At 44.6% G+C, this 7836-nt stretch overlaps 1 protein-coding gene and 1 long non-coding RNA gene across 4 annotated transcripts in view; one reads left to right on the top strand and one right to left on the bottom strand.

Annotated features, from left to right (window-relative positions):
- LOC310685618 (uncharacterized protein) overlaps window positions 1-7836 on the top strand; it is an 850221-nt gene that overhangs the window by 233770 nt on the left and 608615 nt on the right. The window lies entirely within an intron of this gene.
- LOC310685726 lies at window positions 139-7711 on the bottom strand. Of its 2 annotated transcripts, none has more exons than XR_014515437.1 (3): window positions 7512-7711; window positions 1994-3188; window positions 139-676 (listed from the first exon to the last, which is right to left on the bottom strand). It is a non-coding gene; the product is annotated as an uncharacterized lncRNA (long non-coding RNA). The 2 variants fall into 2 exon arrangements; XR_014515438.1 differs by lacking the exon at window positions 139-676 and adding an exon at window positions 1344-1780 and having other exon boundaries at window positions 1819-3188.

The raw sequence follows: 7836 nt of genomic DNA, 5'->3' as shown, positions 1-7836 counted from the left end.
CCGTTTCCACCCACCGGAAGGGCACGGAGGGCGCCCGTTCCCATAGACGACTGGACGCCTAGAGGGGAAACCCGGAAGCCGGCGGAACAGGGGTCGGAGGAGGAGGAGGCGGAGGCGGGAGGAGAAGCAGCCTCCGAGGGTGAAACAGATTTGACTATGCTCAAAACCAGTATAGTATTCTGATAGGCTAATGCTGCTACTACATTGGTCTGCTTTGTAAGCAGCTCTGGCTCTTCCCATATCTGCTACAGTGTGTGTGCTAGAAAGCCTCATAACAACAGCTGGAGTAGGAGCGTTCCTACCAGGGCTGACTTTCCAGCAGCCCAATCATTCACATGGTTTTTCTTGCTTAAAGCACATGGGAAGGACTTCATGGCCAGAGCTATACTTTTGTATTAGGATTGGCTGAGTGGTGCAGAGAGCAGGAGAATGACAGAAATGCCTCTAAATTCAAGGAAGTATAAAATGTGTGTGAGACAAGAAAGGGCTTGAGCCAAGTAGCGTCAGTGGAGCAGCCGTCATCGGCCTTAATGAACTTAATGAGATTTACTTTAGCTAGATACGTAGAGGACCGCATTGTTGGACATTTGGTGCTTGTTTTTCTTCTCAGTTCAAAATGAAATATCCAACATGAAGAATTCAAAGCATGTTTTCTATATTCAGATTACATGATTTGCTAGAGAGACAGGAAAGAGAAGTTATAATTGGACAAAATATATACAAAAAAAAAATAAAAAATTGTCCAGTAGTACCTTAAAGGTAAAGGTACCCCTGCCCGTTCGGGCCAGTCTTGACAGACTCTAGGGTTTGTGCACTCATCTCATTCTATAGGCCGGGAGCCAGCGCTGTCCGCAGACACTTCCGGGTCACGTGGCCAGCGTGACAAGCTGCATCTGGTGAGCCAGCGCAGCACACGGAACGCCGTTTACCTTCCCGCTGGTAAGCGGTCCCTATTTATCTACTTGCACCCGGGGGTGCTTTCGAACTGCTAGGTTGGCAGGCGCTGGGACTGAACGACGGGAGCACACCCCGCCGCGGGGATTCGAACCGCCGACCATGCGATCGGCAAGTCCTAGGCACCGAGGTTTTACCCACAGCGGCACCCACGTCCCGTTCCAGTAGTACCTTAGAGACCAACTTAAGTTTGCTCTGAGTATGAGCTTTCATGTGCATGCACAGTTCTTCAGATACTTCAGCAGATGGTATCTGAAGAAGTGTGCATGCACACGAAAGCTTATACAGTACTAAGAACAAACTTAGTTGGTCTCTAAGGTGCTGCTGGACAATTTTTTTATTTTTTTTATTTATTTTGACTGCATCAGACCAACACTACCTGAATCTTGTTAGAAGGCATAGCAAAAGGGAAAAGCATTTACTTACTTTATTTTTTATGTAATAATGTTTGGGCAGTGGGTTCTCTTACACTATGGTGGTTTTAGCTGAGCTTACTTCAAAATAAACATGTTTCACACAGATAATAAGTGGGGCCTAACATTCACATCTTTTCTAGTACTGTACGTGCAGAGTCATCTGGAAAATCATAGCATGGTTAGGTGGAGCTCAAGTACCATGAAGCAATTATTATTATTATTATTCTAACTGAAAGCAGCTAGAAACTGCAGCACACTTGCTCGTTCAACACAAGACACCTTAATGAAGTCAGAACAGGGTCGGGCAGAGTTTCAGAGGGCTAGGACTGGCAAATTTGCAATCTAGATGAGGTCAAGTTTATAGGAAACAACCTGACTACACACCAGTTGTTGACCCCTCTGATTTTTCACTGAGGCTCTGGAACATGACCCCCTTTTGACTACACACTTCCAGCCATTTTATCACGGATTCCTGAAACACTGGTTTTGCCTGTGCACATGCTTCTTGCCCACTTGGGACTGGAAGCTAGCTCTCCTTAGTCCAATAACCTAACCATCTTGTGGCTGAGACTTGTGAAGGCCTGACACGAACTTCCACAGGTTTGATATTGTTATGTACTAACCTTGGATCCTAGAACAATAGGCAAGCAGGATCCTAGAATGCAGCAACTGATTTGCTTGCAGGAGAAGACCAATCAGGCTCCAGGGAGAAGTTAATCAGCCTATTAGGCTGGTAGGATCGTAGAATGCAACAACTGATTGGCCTGCAGGAAAAGACCAATCAGGCTCCAGGAGGGAAGCAGAATCAGCCAATCAGACGGGACTCATTGTGTAACTAATGTATATAAAAGCCTGAGGTTTGGGGGGCAATTCAATCACTTTTACAAGCTGCAGTAAAGAGCATGAAATCACTACAGGACTCTGAGTACATTTCAGATAGCATGCAGGTGAGGTAGGTCCAAGGAAATGAGACAATCTACTGACTACAGATCACGCCACCTATGTGGATCAGAGTCACATACATCCTAGAATACATTTACTTTGTATAGATGAAGAATACCATCAGATTACTTACGCAAGCCAACAGGTACATACATGGCTGTTGCAGCTCAGTCAGGCAAGAAGGCCCAGTGAGGAATTAATTATTGTCAAAAATACACCTACAAGTTTGGAGATGGCATGTCTGTCAGCCCTCTGTCTCTTGGCTATGTCTAGGTGTGTACCCAATGAGGCAGTTGCTTCAACGGGGAGGCTCCACCCCAAATATCGGCTTCCCCATCCGACCTGTGCACAAGCAGGCAAAGACTACACCTGCATGGAACTGGCTTCTGCTTCTCTCACTTCAATCCTCTCCTGGTCCTGGGAGACAGTGGAGCAGGAGAGGTGGAGGCAGGAGGAGGTGTGGAAGCCCTTGACTCTACAACTGCCTGACCTCTCTCTCCCACCTCCTGCACCTGTTCTTCACTCTCCAATCCTGCAGCTTCTCCTGCCACTGGCTCTCATCTCCCAGCTGTCCCAGGTTTCACTGATCCCTTCTTCCAAGCCAAACTCCCTGTGCTCCCTCTGCAGTATCCAGCTAGTCCCTGACAATGGCAGAGCCCACAAGCGCCATGAACATTAGTGTTATGTACTGAAGTTCTCACCCTGGGCCAGCAGGGGGATACTGTAGATAGTTTTCACTCAGGTCCACATATGCAAATAAGGGATTGAAAGTGACGTTCAGTGATTGGATAGTTACAGGAAGTTGTTACAGTTGCGTTGTAGTAGAGCTCTATATAAGCAGGCTGGCTGAACCCTTCAGTTCAGTTCTGTTCTGGCCTGTGAATAAACAAGAGCTGTTTGAAGAATCGCTGTGTTGTCTGATATGTTCACCCACAACTTTACAATTAGTGTGGGTCAGGGGAAAGACAGCTTATAGCAGATGAAGAAAAAAGTAGACAGCAGATAGCACAGAGAAATGCACAAGAACTCAGCATCACTGGCTGAAGCTGGTACCCGCTGTGCTGCTGCTAGGCCACCAGCCAAGGGGAGGCTAGATGGCACAGGACATGGAAACAGCCCTGACGATTACCCAGCTCCTTCTACAGTTGCCCTAGCCATTGATGAAAGTGCCTGGAGCAAAAACTGCTGCCAACCTGGCTGCTTTTCCTGCTCACCTTCACCGCTACCTTCCCAATTTGAGCCAATTGGCCTAGAGGACTGCTCACTCTCCTCTCTGCTCCCATCTTGCAACTTACGGTCCTACTCATCCCACCCCCACCCCCACCCCCACCCCAGTCTGGCAGCCAGCCCATAAAGGTAAAGGGACCCCTGACCATTAGGTCCAGTCGTGGCCGACTCTGGGGTTGCAGCGCTCATCTCACTTTATTGGCTTAGGGAGCCTGCATACAGCTTCCGGGTCATGTGGCCATAATGACTAAGCCGCTTCTGGCGAACCAGAGCAGCGCACGGAAATGCCGTTTACCTTCCCGCCAGAGCGGTACCTATTTATCTACTTGCACTTTTACGTGCTTTCGAACTGCTAGTTTGGCAGGAGCTTGGACCGAGCAACGGGAGCTCACCCCATTGCAGGGCTTCAAACCGCCGACCTTCTGATCAGCAAGTCCTAGGCTCTGTGGTTTAACTCACAGCGCCACCCATGTCCCCATATAGCTCCCCAAATTCCCTGAGACAAAACTAAGATATAGAAACAGCAAAAGGCATGCAATTACAAAAGCTGAAAGTGACAAGGCTTTGGTAAAAGTGCATGATTGCGAAAGTCATGCAGGTCCATTAATCCTGCAGGTTGTAGAAGTCTGATTTGTGGGCAAAAGACTTGAATGCATAAGTGGATTTGTCCCTACAAGTGACTGACAACCAGCTTGGGATTCCACCCTTGGCGTGGCATGTTCACGATGAGGACAGCAGCAGTACATTCTGTGCTCAGCTTAGTCCATTGTCCAAGTCACACTATTGGCAAAACAACAGCTCATTCCACTTTTGAGCGAGCTGTGTTGATTCTGAGTTCCACAATGTACCCCACCCATGAAAAAATGTGAAAAAGACCCAATATTGTGTTATTATGTTATATATCCCTCTTGCCATCCTGAATTTTGGCTGCTGCCTCTGGGTAAATGCTCCATAAGATATTTTATTTTAAAATGTTGATCTGGTCACTGTGGGGGCAGCAGCCTCCTGTGGCCTTTGTGGTGAATACAATAGGCATGCTGTTCTAAGACCAAAACACCACATAGTAGGATTCAGATCACTCACAAGGCAACCAAATTAGTACACTGGTTATGACTGCCAGATTTTCCTGATTTACAAGCGCCAAGTTTTCCTCCACAGCAATTGAAAAGCTCTCCTTTCAGAATTTTGTGAAGACTTTGAAAGTTTCCTCCAGCATGAATGCCATTTTGTTTGCTAGTAGGAAAATAATTCTACATTATGGTGCAGAACACAATAAACTTTCCAAACAATAAATTAATGGATTCATTGATATAAAGGCATATCAATCCAGCTGGATTCTTAAATATCCTTGGAAAGTTTTCTCCTAGCATGGAAACTGGAACATATATGGAAGATATAATGTCAAAGGAAGCCATATAACTCATGTTATAGCTTATTCTATGGTGGTAAAGGCAATGTAGAAGCAGTATTTCTCTGCCAATATTGCATTGTCATCAATGCTGTCCAGGAGAGCATTTCTTTTATTGTCCCTGGCCTTCTCCAGTCTGACCAATAAAATGATAAAAGGGACCAGTGTGACTTGTTCATCAACTATTTTGTGGATTCTGGAAATTTACATCAATACAGTTGCTCACATCTGTAGGAACCTGGACTCCATTGCATGTAGTTAACATGTTCAGAGCACCTAGTCCTATATTGTGGGATGGCTTTCATTTGTTGAGGCTTGATGGCATGTATCAGGTACTTAGAAAAGTGTAGCCAACTACTTATTTGCTCTCCTGGGTATTATTATCAAGAAGGGGAGGAATAAAAAATTATTTAAAAAATAATAATATTAAGAGGGGGAGGATTGACTGGCTAGGTCCAGCAAATTATAAATGTCCCTTTCAAAGCAAGCAAATCTACTCCTTCTCATAGTAAAACAGTTTTGGATCTCATGCAATAAGGAACTAGTTATAATATCCAATGTCAGATTTTACAGAGCACCTATAAATAGTATGAGAAAGAAAACTGCAGGCAGATGTGGTTGATATGAACATGACTCAAGAATTTCCAAAATAGTTTTAACATGCTAATTGTGAAACAAGCATCCATTGCTAAGATCCTTCTGTTATGTTTTATTAAGTGGAAGTCTTCTGCTGCAAGTCTGAAAGCACTAAGTCAAGAGTGGCTCTGTTTAAGCAAATGGTGTTACTGTCCATACTGATTCCATTGTATGTGATGACTGTAGCACTATAAGGGTTAAAGCAGCATGGTGAAATTATTTATTCTATGCAGCTATCAAAAGAACTTTAAGGGTCTGGACTTTGTAGCCCTAGGAACATCTGGATATTTTGGAATCAGAAAACTGATTTGTTGGAAAGATCAGTCCCCTGTACATTCCAATAATACTAGATACTATAAATAGTTTTGATAAGAGCATGAAAAGCACCCACATGGTAGCAAATCATGATGAAAAAGTACAAAACTTGTGAGGTTCCCTTGTGAGAAATTGTATAAGAAAAATATTTCGAAAGCATTTTCTCAAAACCCTGAAGTTCCTGCAAACCTACAGCTGAAGCCTGGGAAATTCAGTAGTTTATCTCAGTGAAACAATGTGAATAATTTCTGGCAAAGGACAATATCTGCATATTTGACATTATCTTGGCAAAACATGCAGAAAAAGAAGCAACCCCCCTGCTTTTATTTAAGGAAAGGAAATGTTTCCATACTTTGAAGTATATGACAGTCTTTATTGTAATTATAGCAGGGGCAGAGAGATGCTTGGAGAACAACCAATATGTGCTTAGCTCAAGACTAGAGGGGGAACAAAGGGAACAGAAACAATTTAAACATAATCACAGGAATGCAAGCTGCACCTTAGCATTCTTGATGACCCCGCCATGCAGTGCCAGCACCCCCTCCTTACCCAGAAATGGAAGGAACTGGCCAATCTGGAGCACAGGCATGTTGCTGACAAACTTTCTCAACATTTGTTTATTTAATTGCATTTATATCCCACCTTTCTCCCAAAGAGATGAATGTGGCATACATGGTTCTCTTCCTCCCCACTGCACCCTCACAAGAAGCCTGTGAGGTAGGTTAGTGTCAGGAATGAGCCAGCTCAAAGTGAAGGTTTGCAGCCAAATGCAGAAAGCAGCCAACAACAGGGAGGCTTTGATGTTAGTCAGGCAGGAGATAGCCAGCAGTTGCAGACTTTGGCTTTTCCTGACCTTGATGAGCTGGATGGTAAGGCAGTAGCTGAGAGCAGGCTCGAACACAGCCAAAGCTTGATGGAAGCACAATCAGATGCAAACAAACCCCTCTTAGACCTGGAAGAGGTTGGATCTGATCTAATAAGTCCATAGAGTCGGTGAATGGGGGTGTTAGATCAGAAGCAAAACAAGAAACATCAGAGTCGTAAGTTCAATATCTGTTGGAGATGCCGGAAGAACTCTTCAGAAGGGTCATCTTGAGTAATGGCACCGGAGGCTTCGTTAGAGCCGTCCGGAGCTATCTGTTTCTGCAATAAATCCTCCTTTTTCATTATCTATGCTTACTGTGTTATCAAGCTGGGAACCTGACAGTTAGGCTCAGAGACAGTGACTGGCTCAAGGTCACCCAGTGAGTTTAATAGCTGAGCAGGGATTTGAACCATGGCCTCCCAGGTCCTAGTCCAACACTCTAACCACTACACCACACTGGCTCTCAAAATACAAATTTTAGGTTCTACCTTGATTTGAACTCAGATCGCTGGATTCAGAGTCCAGAGTGCTAACCACTATACCATAGGATCTCACCCTCAGCACCACCCGTTCTCCCAAAATGTGAGCCCCATTCTTAGAAATGGCCCTGCAGTGAATCACCTTGAGTCTCTTGAGCAAGCATGTTTATTTGTGGGGTTTTTTGCCACCGGCACCTTAGTTAGAACAAGGATATTTCCTTTCGAGCATGTAATTCCATCAATAAATATAGCTTTCTTATTTTCCTAACCTCACTTAAATCAACCTCCAGGTATATTCCTCCAACAGGGATCCAATGTTCTGTTTAGGATCTGTGAGCATGTTAACTCCGAACACCAATAGGAGATCCACGTAGATCCTGATTTCTAAAAAATTGAACACCAAATACTGAATGTTGGGTACTCTTAAGTTTTGATGCATAAGTTCTCAGAGCAAAACCGGTCATTTGAATTATTACTTACTATAGTGGTACCTCGGGTTACAGACGCTTCAGGTTACAGACGCTTCAGGTTACAGACTCTGCTAACCCAGGGTTAATAACTTTGCTTCAGGATGAGAACAGAAATTGTGCGGTG

Source organism: Podarcis tiliguerta (genome assembly GCF_965153285.1).
Source record: "Podarcis tiliguerta genome assembly, chromosome: 9".
NCBI classification, from domain to species: domain Eukaryota; kingdom Metazoa; phylum Chordata; class Lepidosauria; order Squamata; family Lacertidae; genus Podarcis; species Podarcis tiliguerta.
Note: the sequence above shows the minus strand (reverse complement) of the source record. Positions and strands in the feature narration are given on the sequence as shown.